This window comes from Elephas maximus, chromosome 3 (genome assembly GCF_024166365.1).
Source record: "Elephas maximus indicus isolate mEleMax1 chromosome 3, mEleMax1 primary haplotype, whole genome shotgun sequence".
Taxonomy (NCBI): Eukaryota; Metazoa; Chordata; class Mammalia; order Proboscidea; family Elephantidae; genus Elephas; species Elephas maximus.
In genome coordinates, this window is record NC_064821.1 from 133,882,339 (window position 1) to 133,896,204 (window position 13,866).

Sequence of the window (13,866 nt, forward strand, 5' to 3'; positions counted from 1 at the left end):
TATAATAAATAACTAGAACAATTTACCTTAGTCTCCCAAAGTAAATAGAAATAAAATTATAATACACGTTATATGCCTGAAACAAGCCTTTTGGAAAAAGTTAAACTTTTTCCCTATATGTCAGAATTTTCTAGGATCACTTTTAAGAGAATAAGTGTACACTGCCTTAAGATTATATGGTCTCATATTTAACATATAAGGCAACATTGGCCTGAAATCATACAATTAACTAAAATGCAATTGAAACCAGAACCTAAATAGACCATCATTTAACTATTTAACTAAGATGGTATTAGCACGATTATCTCACCAGTGTTATACATTAATTTCTTTTTCATGCTTTTTCATAATGGAGTAGAGATAAGAGAGACAGCCCATGAACTATATTACCAATGTATCACAAAATATATCCAGTGCTGTTCTTCAATATATTAGTAAGATTCCATGATAAGAGATCCTTGGAAAAGTAAGTTCAGGAAACGTTAAGTTTACTGCGGGCTTTTCAGAGCCTTTGTTATTGTGCACTGTTAACTACCCAAGAGGAGATATGTGTCATTTCCCAAATGTGTGCAACAATGAACCTTTCATTGATGGAACATAATTATCATCTCTTCCATGAAACACAGCTTGGGAAATCCTGGATTAAAGATTACTTTGTAATTTAACAGAACAAAGTTATTTTTCAAATTTGAAATAGTATATGCTTATGTCAGGCAATCCTACACAGACAATCAGGACATGATACAATGAAGCCAGGATCTAAGATTTTACCTCTGTATGAAAAAGAAAAAAAAAATTATTTATAAACCAATCAACAATTAAATAATTGCCAACTATCCAGAAAAGTTGAATGCAAAATCTAGCAATGTTTTATTCTATTGGCTGGTGGAATACAAATCAACTGAAACTTTGAAAAGTATAATGCACAGGCCACATCGTATGAATGACAAGCCAGTAAAATACTAATTTTAGTAGGAATACAATTTTTAATATACCGTGGGTAATAATATTAAATACCAGACCCAATAAAGACAATCCTATCAATCATGCATGGCAGGTACCCACACCATAACTATCATTGCTTTTAAATTATTTAACATTGGATATTCCAATGAAACTATTCTGTCAAATTCTGGATAAGCAAATATCTTCTTCATGTGATTTTGTGACAGAAATGTAGGATTCTAAGTAAGCACTTATTTGAGAGAAAATATCTTCTTCATGTGGTTTTGTGATAAAAATGTTGAAGTTGAACACCTATTTGAGACCCAACTATATAATATTTAATTGTTGTACAATCTATGAGAACTTAACCTTCTTTATTTCATCTATGTTGTTGTTGTTAGGTGTCATGGAGTCGATTTTCCACTCACAGTGATGCCATGTGACAGAGTAGAACTGGCCCATAGGGTTTTGTAGATTGCAGTCTTTAAAGGAGCAGATTACCAGGTCTTTCACCTGAAGAGTTGCTAGGTGAATTCAAACTGTCAGCCTTTAGGTTATTAGCCAAGCACTTAACAATTACACCACTAGGGCTACCTATCCCACAAGGCTGTTATAAGAATTAAGTGAGATGATATATTAGAAGCTTTGTAAACTTTAACCCAGTAACCCAGTGCCGTCGAGTCGATTCCAAAGTGCACTCCAAATTATGTGATTTTGATATAATGCTTCAAAGCAAAGTTTTAGAAATGGAAGAGGTACATAAATAACTTAGGAACATTAAAAACTGTCAATATTTGAGGTGCTAGAATTAATATTACTAATAAATGATCATTTTGTGGGTTCTTACCAGTTACTTTCTGCTTATAGGGAGCATTGGCTGCTGCAATACCGATCGGATTACATTTACCAAAAGACATCACAAAGACAAAGTCAGAAGCATCTGCAATTCCAGGATAGTTATAGCAACTTAAATGATTGTGCTTTGGAGACCAACTTACATCAACCATTACCTGTGGAAAAACACATACCATTTTATGTAATATGATAAATCTGTATATTATGTCACATGTTTTGGTGATTTTATGTTACTTTGCCTCATACTATCCAAGGAAAAAATAACAGCTTACAGTATATGGACTTAGGGTGTCACATGTAAAGAACTAGAATAGTTCTAAGAAATACATTTTTTTGCCCCTACAGGGCTGTCCAAGACATATATTTGAATGTACAATGACCAGGACCAGAGAACACTATAGAAGTTGTGTTTTAAATTCAAATGCCTTCAGAGGCTAGGATGTAATTTAACTGATTGAAATAAACAGGTATAATGGCAACAGGCTATGGTGGACCCCCTGAGCAACTGGAGAGTAAAATCACATTAAAAACATTAAAATACACAAGTTTTTTAAAATTCCGTACAGGCTAAACAGGTCATCTGTTGGCCCTAGCTGACCGGCCTGGGTTGGGAGTGGTTTGAGACCCTCAGTTCACAATTACGTTACATGGTAGGTTTGACCCAACATTACAGTTAGAGTGGTGATGTTTTGTGGCCACAGGTATAGATTCATCAGCTCTAGCTGTTGAATAATTTAAATGATCTTTATGGAAATAGTCAAATAAAGCTTCAGTAATACATTTTCTTTCATTTTGAATGGTGAGCCAGCCTTCAACAATATTTGAAATATTTGTTTATTGCCTTAACCTAATATTGGTTAGCCTTATCTGTGTGCAGATGTTCTAAAACTTCACCAAAGGTTGATTTTTTTTCCTTAGTTACTAATAAACACTTATTACTATAAAAAACTGAGCTACTTGAGGTAAAATTTTTATAATATGGCTGATTTATTTTAGGATTTTCTCATAATTCTCTGAGTATTAAAGGGTACTAAAGGAAGCTCTGCTTTACACATACAAGCTTTCTTCAATAGCTCTACAGCAAAATTGGTTTTGAAGGTAAATTTTTACATACTGGACCCTATTTTATCACTGCCTTCTATTACAAAAGGGTGACAGGTTATAGTAATAGTAGTGGAAATCAATTATTACCTCAAATAAGGTAAATCTAAAATGCATTTTGTAAGTCTTTACCTCTCGTGGACATTACAAGTATTTATTCTCACCTGCATTTCCTGTGATGGTTAATACCACACTTTTGAGACGGTAGTATTAGTATATTAGACAAGATAGCAAAAGACTTTGCACCTAATCTTGGCTATTATAAATAGGTGTATACCACTTGCTAAGTCACTTAAAATGAGGGTGTAGAAAGAGTTCTTCAAGGGCATTTCTAGCTCTGTGTTTTACCTCAATAATCTAAACTTAAATCATCTTTTCCCTAGAACTCATTTCCCCCTTCAGACTCTCTATTTGAGTCATTTTTTATGGTCTCCAGTTTAAGAACGTTTAGGACATTTTCTGACCATTTCTTCCACCTTCATACCCCAAATTTAATCTCACGTTTTCCTTTCGGTGGTCTCTTACTCTTGTTTTGCTCCTTCCTTTCCATTAATTCATTCATTCTACAAATATTTAATGAACTCTGGCTGAGTGTTAGGGTTATGCCATCATGTCAATCCAAATCATAAATCCCTCATTATTGGAATATTAAATTAGTCCTGCATGGTCTTCCTTTCTCCTCTATGCTGTTTTACACATTACAACAGGATAATCTTCCCAAAGCACTGTCTACAGTGTAACCCATTACATACAGAAGAGTATGCATACTCATTCTGACATTCTGGATCTTCTACAATCTGGCCTACCTCTGCAACTGTACCTCCTACTAGTCACTTAACATGAACTTGACATAGTAGTCCAAAGTGATTTATTGACCTGCAAACATGGAAATAGATGTTCCTACCTCAAAGTCTTTGCTCAGTCTCTTCCTCCTTGACCTTTCACTATTATTAGCTTGTTTGCCACACACCAACTCTGATCTATTAGTCATGGGTCATTGCTGTCTAGAGAATGAAGGAAACATTTCTGAGACCAAAATTTATGAGGAGGAGAGCACTGAGTGCTAGGCATTTGCTATTCTTTTTTTAAATTGTATTCTCTATAGAAGTGGAATTCCATACTGACAAACTTTACCTGTTTACATAAAGCCCCAATGATGTCAGCCTTCATGTCATTTTTTTACCAGTGGTTCTCAAAATCATGATCAGCTATACCAGCATCACCTAAAGCACTTGGGAAAAAAACAGGCTGTTTTCCAGACTTACTAAATCAATCTGGGGGGATATGTTTAACAAGCACTTCCAGATGTTTCTGAGACAGGTTTAGGAATCACTAGTCTGCACTCATAATGCTCTATCTTGCATAATTTAATCTATCTATCTTATCTATCTACATTATTTATCTCCTTCTTAAGTAGGTTTTAAATATTTTAAAGGCAAGAATCATTCATTCACTTAATAATTTTTTAACATTGTGTGGGCCATCAAGAAGCTAGTCTCAGACTTCATTGTCTAGTCTAGAGTTCTTAACCTAAATTACTTCTAAAATTTCTTTAAAATGAATAATCTTAGTTCACCCAAAACATCTGAATAATAATCTCTGGAAGTGGGTGCCCAGTATGTATGTATTAACTTTATTTAAGACCTGCAGTTATCTTGACAGCCAGGTCAGAGAATCACCGATCTGGGGCCACAATCTCCTTTGTCATCCACACATTGCCTAGCAAGATGCCTTGTGCTGTGGTCTTCTGCACTAATCATGCTCCTCTGGGCAGTGGGGAAGTACATAGCCTTTTGTCATCTCTCTGATAAGTGCTACAGAGTTGTTCCTTGAGCCCTATTGGCCCTTGGGTGCCTTGCAGGAAGTTCAGAGCCTATGAAATAAGGGAGACAAACACTTTCCTAGAACTACCTCTACTCTGAAGCAAGAGTTGTTTCCGTCCTACACTGCTGAAAGCAGGGCTTGTGCAACTAGGACCTCCCTGATTCCTGCTGTCCCGGTTGCTTATATAATACTTTTATCCCTCTTCAAGGCAAGTAGTTGGGGCAACCCCAGTGTTGTATATCAATGAGAACAGAGAGGAGATTTAGCACATTAAAATTTTTTAAAACCCCTCTAGTAAGCATCTCAGAAGTTCTAGAAAATGTTTGGAAATATATGTTGAAATTCCTTCCCACTACATTACCACAAAACTGAGTTTCCATTAGTCATACCCTCATGAATACATTTTGATAGGGTACATATGGGGTTCCCAAAAATAAATAAATGTTTACCTGTGATCCCTCAATTTCACAGTAGAAAGCCTCTGTGGTTTCTTTGACTAAAGCAGTTAATGCATCCTATTCTGGTGTGAAACAATTAACTTTTTACCCTATGTATAAATTAATTCCATCCATATATTGTTCTTTGGCCAAATGAAGTTTTTCAGCTACCCAGCTTGTTCTTAAAGTACAATCAGTGATAATTCTTTATGGGTATGTCTTCTGTGTAAGAAATATACATCTTTTGTGCAAATATGCTTTTTACAGTTTAATGACATTTACTTTACACATCCATCCAAAGAGATCTAAATGTCTTTAAAACTTCTCATTATACTGGAATACTAAGTGCCCAATTTAAGTTTTCTAAGTAGAGAAATATGATAGCAAAAATAATGGAAAACTATTACTCATAATTTCTAAAACAACAATTATGAATAATTAGTGAAATTATCCTCAAATTTGAAGCAGCAATTTTAGACTATGACTAAGGGTTACCATGCTAATTGGGCATTTACATTTTACTCAAAACCATACAGTGGTTTTAACTCTAAAAATATTTGTCAAATGAATTAAACAGCATCTAAGGTTAATTTTAGGATGCTAAAAAAAAAAGCCAGATAAACATAAAGAGGGAATTTTTTGAAAGTCAAGACTAGAGCGAACAATATTGGTAACTTTATCATTGGTAAATGTAAATTTACCAATTTACATATATCTGGTACAAACTATAACTCACCTTTTAGCACTACTCTGGCTCCTTTTGAATGAGCATGGCACATGAGTTCTGAGTCATTTTTTCCAACACTTGCCGCAGTTGTAATCAGCGACCAATCATAAAATTTCGAAGTTTTGTGTCTTGCATCAAACACAAAGACCTACCACAAAAACAGCGGCAGGCACCATCACTTCAAGAATGTCAGGGTGATCATCCAAAATAACATTAAATACCGCCCATATGCCAGGCAATATAGTGGGCACTGACGACACCTCACTCACAAGCCCTGGTGGCACAGTAGTTAAGAGCTCAGGTTGCTAAACAAAAGGTTGGCAGTTCAAATCCACCACCCACTTCTTGGAAACCCTAGGGGCAGTTCTACTCTGTCTTATAGGGTCCCTATGATTCAGGTTTGGTTTGGAAACCCTGGTGGCATAGTGGTTAAGTGCTACAGCTGCTAACCAAAAGGTCAGCAGTTTGAATCCACCAGGTGCTCCTTGGAAACTCTATGGGGCAGTTCTACTCTGTCCTATAGGGTCGCTATGAGTCCAAATCTACTCGATGGCAATGGGTTTTTTTTTTGTTTTGGTTTGAGAGTACATCAGTGAATAAGACATGGGAGTCTCAATACAATGGATGGCTGGGGGGATTAGCCAGGCCTAGAAAAGCAGAGAAAAGATTGAAGTTCTCAAGGATTTCATTTTCATTGGATCCACAATGAACTGCCATGGAAGCAGCAGTGAAGAAATCAAACAATGTATTGCATTGGGGAAAACTGCTATAAAAGAAACTCTTTATAGTAGTAAAAAGCAGAGATGTCACTTTGAGGACTAAAGTGCACCTGACCCAAGCCATGGTATCACTTCAATCACTTCATATGCATGCTAAAGCTGGACAATGAATAAGGACGACCAAAGAATTGATGCCTTTGAATTTGGTTTTTGCAAAGAGTATTGAATATACCGTGGACTGCCAGAAGAACAAACAAATCTGTCTTGGAATAAATATAGCCAGAATATTCCTTGAAGGAAGGATGGCAAGACTTTGTCTCATGTAAGCTCAAGCATAGCAATGATTGTGAGGATGGCACAGTATGGGATAGTGTTTTGTTCTGTTGTGCATAGGGTCTCGATAATTCAGAACAACACAACAACAGAAAGTGGGGAAGGGTAGGCTAGTATGAAATAGTGGCAAATCCCACAGGCTGGAGTCGGAGAACATGGTAGCTGTTAAACTAAATGTTTAGTACGGTTGATGCCTAGAATTTGGAGGGGTGCAGTGGTGAAGAATCAGAATGGTAGGCAGGGGTTAAATCATGAAGGGCCTTATAAGCCATGTTGAGAAGTTAGTACTTAATCCTCAGGGAAAGGGAAAGAATAAAAAGGTTTTAAAACGGCGAATCACATGTTCCGGTATGCATGTTAGGGAAAACCTCTCCAGCTTGCTTGGAAAACAGATTGAAGAGAGACCAAAACAGGCAGACTATCGAATAGGGAAACTGTTGCAGGAATCCAGGCAAGAGATGATGGTGGCCTCAACTAAACTAGGTGCTGTGTAGATGAAGATAAGTGAACACATCTGAGAGATCCTAAGGAAGAGAATTACCAGGGTTTTGTGATTGATTTTTTTAAGGTAAGAGAGAGAAGTTTCTGTCTCAAATTTCTGCCTGCTGCTGACAGAGCCATAGATACTGCTTTTTACTCTGAACATTATTTGGTGAACTTGCCTTCTTTGAATATGCTCAAGTTAAATTCTAAGGCAACTGATGTTATATTTCTCCAGTATTTTTTCCCCATAGATAAATTCTAGAAGTACAGAAGTCTCACTGATCATATTCCAGGTAAGGTGTTAATTCATTGATTTGACAAATATTTACTGAATCCTAACAATGCACAGGGAGGTTGGTTTCCTAGGCACTGTGGTTAACAAGGAAGCCAGGTCCATCAGGGAGTTAACTGTTTAGTTACAATAGTGTTAAGGGCTGCAAGAGAATGCAGAGGCCATGACAACTTATAATGGGGACCTACTTGAATACTACACAGGGAAGGACTGAAATCTGGAATGAGGACAGTGGAGGAATACACATGAACAAAGGAGAGCCTCACTGACAGTGGGAACAGAAAGTGCAAAGGTCCTAATACCTAAGGAGAATTATGTTTCTGGAACTGAAAGTAAGTCAATGTGGCTGGAGCATCAAAATCCTGAAAGTATGTGAAATCAGAGAAAACCAATAAGGTAAGTGGTGGCAAGAGCAACTGGGGCTTTGTAAACCATTAAGGATTTTTTTTTATCCGATCCTGAGGTCAAGGAACCCTGGTGGTGCAGTGGTTAAGAGCTAGGCTGCTAACTGAAAGGTGAACCCACCAGCCGCTTTGTGGCAAAAAGATGTGGCTGTCTGCTTCTGTAAAGATTATAGCCTTGGAAACCTAGAGGCGGTTCTACTCTGTCCTGTAGGGTTGCTATGAATTGGTATCTACCTGATGACAAAGGGTTTATGGTTTATCTTGAGCTCAAAGGTCATTAAAGCCTTTAAGCAGGGGTAAGGCATGACAATGGAGTCCTGTAGGCACAATTGTTAAGCACTCAACTGCCCAAAGGCTGGCAGCATCTCTGTGGGAGAAAGACCTGATCATCTGCTTCTATAAAAATTACAGCCTGGAAAATCCTATGGGGCAGTTCAACCGTCACGTGGGGTTGCTATGAGTTAGAGTGACTGGAAGGCAACCAAGAACAAAAAGGCATGATAAGATTTGCATTAAAAAAAAAAAAAATCTTTGGGCTGGGTGGAGAGAATGGGAGGTGGGGAATGCTAGTTAAAAAAACCAAAACCATGGTGAGTAGCCTCTGGGGTCTTAAAAGCCTGTGAGTGGCCATCTAAGATATTCCACTGGTCTCACCCCATGGGGAGCAAGGGAGAATGAAGAAAAGTAAAGACACAAGGGAAAGATTAGTACACTGGACTAATGGACCACAACAACCACAGCCTCCACCAGTCTGAGTCCAATACAACTAGATGGTGCCTGGCTACCACCACTCACTAACAGGGTCACAATAGAGGGTCCCAGACAGAACTGGAGAAAAATGTTGAACAAAATTCTAACTCACAAAAAAAGACCAGACTTACTGGCCTGACAGAGACTGGAGAAACCCTGAGAGTATGGCCCCCAGACACTCTTTTAGGTCAGTAATGAAGTTACTCCTGAGGTTCACTCTTCAGCCAAAGATTAGACAGGCCCATAAAACAAAACAAGACTAAAAGGGCACACCAGCCCCGGAGCAAAGATTAGAAGGCAGGAAGGGACAAGAAAGCTGGTGAGAGGAAACCCAAGGTCATGAAGGGAGAGTGTTGACATGTCATGGGGTTCTTAACCAATGTCATAAAACAATATGTGTACTGTTTAATGAGGAGCTAGTTTGTTCTAGAAACCTTTAGCTAAAGTACAATTAAAGAAAAAAAGCCTGTTGCCATCTAGTCAATTCTGACATATAGCGACCCTACTGGACAGAGTAGAACTGCCCCATAGCGTTTTCCAAGGAGCAGCTGGTAGATTTGAACTGTCCACCTTTTGGTTAGCAGTGGAATTCTTAACCACTGTTTCTTGATTTTCTCCATCTCTGTTTCTCACAGCAACCCTACAGGACAGAGTGGAACTGCCCGTAGCATTTTCCAAGGACAGCTGATGGATTCAAACTGCTGGCCTTTTGGTTAGCAGCCTAAGCTCTTAACCAGTGCACCATCAGGGCTCCCTCTATTTTTAGGATTTTCAGAATGAATTATGCACATGTTAACTCATTTTTTAAGCAACTGTCCACTGAAATAACAAAAATTACAGAATGTGAAGTTGAATGACTTGTTTTTACACTCATTTCTATCACAACACTTATCCTTTATGTTAACTGTGATAATTTACTGAGAGCCTGTATAACAGAAATCCTAAAAAAAAAAAAAAAAATTGCTGCCATGAACCAACTAAAAATTGAAAAGGGGAAAAAAAAGCAATGTAATCTTGTCTGTGTTTGAAAGATATAAAAAAGGCTAGTAGAGATAAAGACCAATTTACCATGGACATATAAATGAGCATGATTTTGCTTCTTTGTGTAATTCACTTTCAAAATGCCCACAAGTAGTGCCTAACCCAATAATAAGTATCAGGTGCTACAGTAAGTCTTTCAAGTGTTAGCGAGTTTTCCACACTTAGGCAGTTTCTCAATAACCTTTTATTTCCTCTCCTAAGCAATGTATATACACTTTTTAAATTGACATTTAAATCCCCAGCCTCACTGTTAATCTTCTCCTAGATTAAGAATTTGAAACGGTTCCTATCTCTACAAAAGATTTTTTCTTTGGACTAAGCTTTTCCACCTCCCTGGTGTTGTCCACGAAACCCTGGTGGTGTAGCCGTTAAATGCTAAGGCTGCTAACCAAAACGTTGGCAGTTCAAATCCACCAGGCACTCCTTGGAAACTATGGGGCAGTTCTACTCTGTCCTATAGGGTCGCTATGAGTTGGAATCGACGCAGGGGTAGTGGGTTTGGATGTTGTCCAACTCCCAGGGCTTGGAACCTGTATTTTCGGTTGAACTCCCTCCAGAGAACTTGCATTTCACATAGGAAACACCTGGGGATCTTGTTAAACTGGAGATTCTGATTCAGTACATCTGGGGTGGAAATGCAACTTCTCAGCAGGGGTTTGAACTGAAAATAACCAGTTCGAAGCTCTGCCAATTCTTGCTACAGTCATCAAACTCTAAGCAGTCAGGTGGTTTTAATATTGGATAATAATTTAATATGGATATTATAATATCCATAATGGTATTTGGTCAAGTTGGCAAAGGCCTTATAAATTGTTAGGTGGCTAGAAGGAAAACTTATTGAAAGACCTATTTTTACCACCCTTCAAAAAAAAAAACCAGTTTTTTTTTTTCCTGGGTGGTTTTGAGGTGCTATAAGAAAAGGGCTGCTAGGTGTAGAAAAGTAAAGGTAAGCAAAACATTCTGCTTTCTAACACACTGGGAGTGCTGACATCCTTCAGAGTAAATCCGCCTTCTCCTGGAAACCAAGAAATACATCTCGCTACTTAGGGAACACCTAATTATCCTTTCTTGCTTTTACACTCAGATGTACCAGGAGAAACCAAGGCCAGATGGATTTTAAACCCGCAGGTGGGGTGGGGCGGGACCAGCGATGCTGGGTGTGGGGTGGTGGTGGTGCCGGCGGCCATGGGAAGTGCTGGGCAATCGCCTTGGCTCCTGGAGTGGTGGGGAGATAAAGGGAGGCCGGTCAGGAATGTCTCCCCCAGGCGAGCCAGTGCCACTGGCGGCAAACTGACCGTTTGTTGACAAAATTAAGTCAAATTTGTCATCTCTACCATTTCTCTTTCCCATAACACTGCACCTCTCCTTTACTGTTTTGTGGTTGTCTTCTCCTTGTGGAGTCTGGAGGTAGAGGGAACCCCAAAATGGAGAAGTAGAGTGTTTTGTAAGGGATGACTGAGGAACATGGTTGGAATGGCTGAAAGATTTATAGGATAGGGATTCTCTCTGAGGTTAAGATGGCGGTTTGAATACAAGCATTTAATTTCACTTCTTCCCATGCTTAAACTTGAGTGAAAGCATGAACCCACAGGACAAGGAGACAACAGCAACAACATTTTGAAAGCTGGAAAGCACAGGATGAGAAGTACCTGACCAAAGCCAGGGTAGTGAGAAACAACTCAGTTTAAACCTTGGAATCCTCAGAAGGTTCAGGAACTGCAAGAGATACCGCAGGATGTCAAAAATAACGTTAGGTGAATTGAAGGCTGCTTGAAAGACAGATCTCTAGATCCTCCTGTTTTGTGTGTCTGAGCCACTGTCGCTCTCCCATGTAGGCTGAAGTTTGGAGGTTTAATTCTCTGGAGTGGTAAAGATTTAGGTACTCTACCTAAAAGGGGGGAATAAGTGACTTTGTGCCTGTTGTTGTGTTGTTAGGTGCCGTCCAGTCGGTTCCAACTCATAGCAACCCTGTGTACAACACAATGAAACACTGCCTGGTCCTGCACCATCCTTAAAATCATTGCTATATTTGAGTCCATCGTTGAAGCCACTGTGTCAATCCATCTTGTTGTCTTCCACTATTTCCCTGACCCTCTACTAAGCATGATGTCCTTTCCCAGAGACTGGTCCCTCCTGATAACATTTCCAAAGTACACAAGATGAAGTCTCAACATCCTCCCTTCTAAGCAACATTCTGGCTATACTTCTTCCAGGACAGATTCTGTAGCTCTTCTGGCAGCCCATGGTATGTTCAATATTCTTTGCCAACACCATAATTCAAATGCATCAATTCTTCTTTGGTCTTCCTTATTAGATGTCCAGCTTTCACATGCTTGCAAGGTGATTGAAAACACCATGGCTTGGGTCAGGCATGCCTTAGTCCTCAAAGTGACATCTTTGCTTTTTATTAACACTTTAAAGAGTTCTTTTGCAGTGGATTTTCACAATGCAGCACACCCTTTGGTTACTTGATTGCTGCTTCCATGGACCTTTATTGTGAATCCAAGTAAAATTAAATCCTTCACAACTTCAGTCTTTTCTCTGTTTATCATGATGTTGCTTATTGGTCTGATTATGAAGGATTTTGTTTTCTTTATGTTGAGGTGTAATCCATACTTGAAGGCTGTGGTCTTTGATCTTGATCAGTAAATGCTTCAAGTCCTCTTTCACTTTCAGCAAGCAAGGTTGTGTCATCTGCCTATCGCAGGTTGTTAATGAGTCTTCCTCCAATCCTGATGCCACATTCTTCATATAGTCTGGCTTCTTGGATTAGTTGATCAGCATACAGATTGAATAATTATGGTGAAAGGATACAATCTTTGTGCCTACTGAAAACAAACTCCCAACCACGTCCTTCAGTACGCTCCCAGAATTAGATTAATCCAAGATTCTGAAATAAGTATATGATATCAGGTTTTTTGAGACAAACCACATACCCCGATCATCTGTAGTGCAAATCAGAGTCAAAAGCAACTGCCACCGTCTCAGAGCTGCCTCTCTTTTTACTTTTTAGTTTTTACTTTTAGACAAAACCAAGACAAAAAAAACTAAACCCCTTGCCATCAAGCAGATTCAGACTCATAGCGACCCTATAGGACAGAGTAGAACTGCTCCACATGTTTCCAAGGAGTGGCTGGTGGATTTGAACTGCTAACCTTTTGGTTAGCAGCAGAACACTTAACCACTGTGCCTCCAGGGCTCCTTAGTCATGGACAGGAACCGAGGAATAATACAGAAATAGAAGCCTACAAACAGAAATATGGAATATGGAAGAAATAGACACACTGCAGGGAGAGCGCTTCAAAGAACTCTCTTTAATACCCCTAAGAAGTAAGAGAAGATGAAACTACAACAGAATGGAGCGGAGGGGGGAGGAAAGACAGAAGGAGTCTTTGGAAATTACAAAGAAGATAACAATAACAACAAAAAAACAACAGAAAATAAAGTTAAGTGGGACAAAGAATAAAAAAGAAATAGGTAGATGCCAGCCCCAAGTTTGGGAGCCCTCAGGTGCTCTCCTCACTTCTGACCCACTGGCTATACATTTGGGGTTTCTCTCTACCCCCCACCCCCCAGCTTCTGACCTGCTGGCTCCTCCTGCTTCCTCAAGTTCCCTGAGGATGACTCACAGAATTTATGGAATACACTATATTTAGGATTACAGCTTTGTTAATAAAGGATACAGATTAATATCAGCATAAAGAAGAGATGCATAGGTGAGGTGTGGGAGGGTTGCAAGCATGGACATTCTGTGTCTCAAAGAAGTTGCATCATCCTCCTGAGAACAGCTATATTCCACAACCAAGAAGCTAATGGAGGCTTTATGTTGAGAGTTTTTATCTGGGGATTTGCATTACATAATGCAAATTCCAGCCCCTCTCCCCTGCGGATAGTCCTTATCACAAGATGATCACCAAGCTGGGATTCTCTTTTCTGACCACCCTGAGGTGATCAT

The 13,866-nt window shown here is 39.0% G+C and overlaps 1 protein-coding gene across 4 annotated transcripts in view; it reads left to right on the forward strand.

The window, feature by feature from the left end:
* Positions 1 to 13,866, forward strand: part of SPATA1 (spermatogenesis associated 1) — a 161,093-nt gene that overhangs the window by 105,009 nt on the left and 42,218 nt on the right. For 2 of the 4 annotated variants that reach the window (XR_007516680.1, XM_049879622.1), the window contains exon 16: positions 1,813 to 2,603. The exons of 1 other annotated variant lie outside the window; for it this stretch is intronic. The gene's annotated coding sequence lies outside the window, so the exon portion shown is untranslated. Of the gene's footprint in view, positions 1 to 1,812; positions 2,604 to 7,675; positions 7,718 to 7,919; positions 8,113 to 12,031; positions 12,096 to 13,866 lie in introns of those variants that run through there. One more of the 4 variants, XR_007516682.1, reaches the window with a different exon arrangement.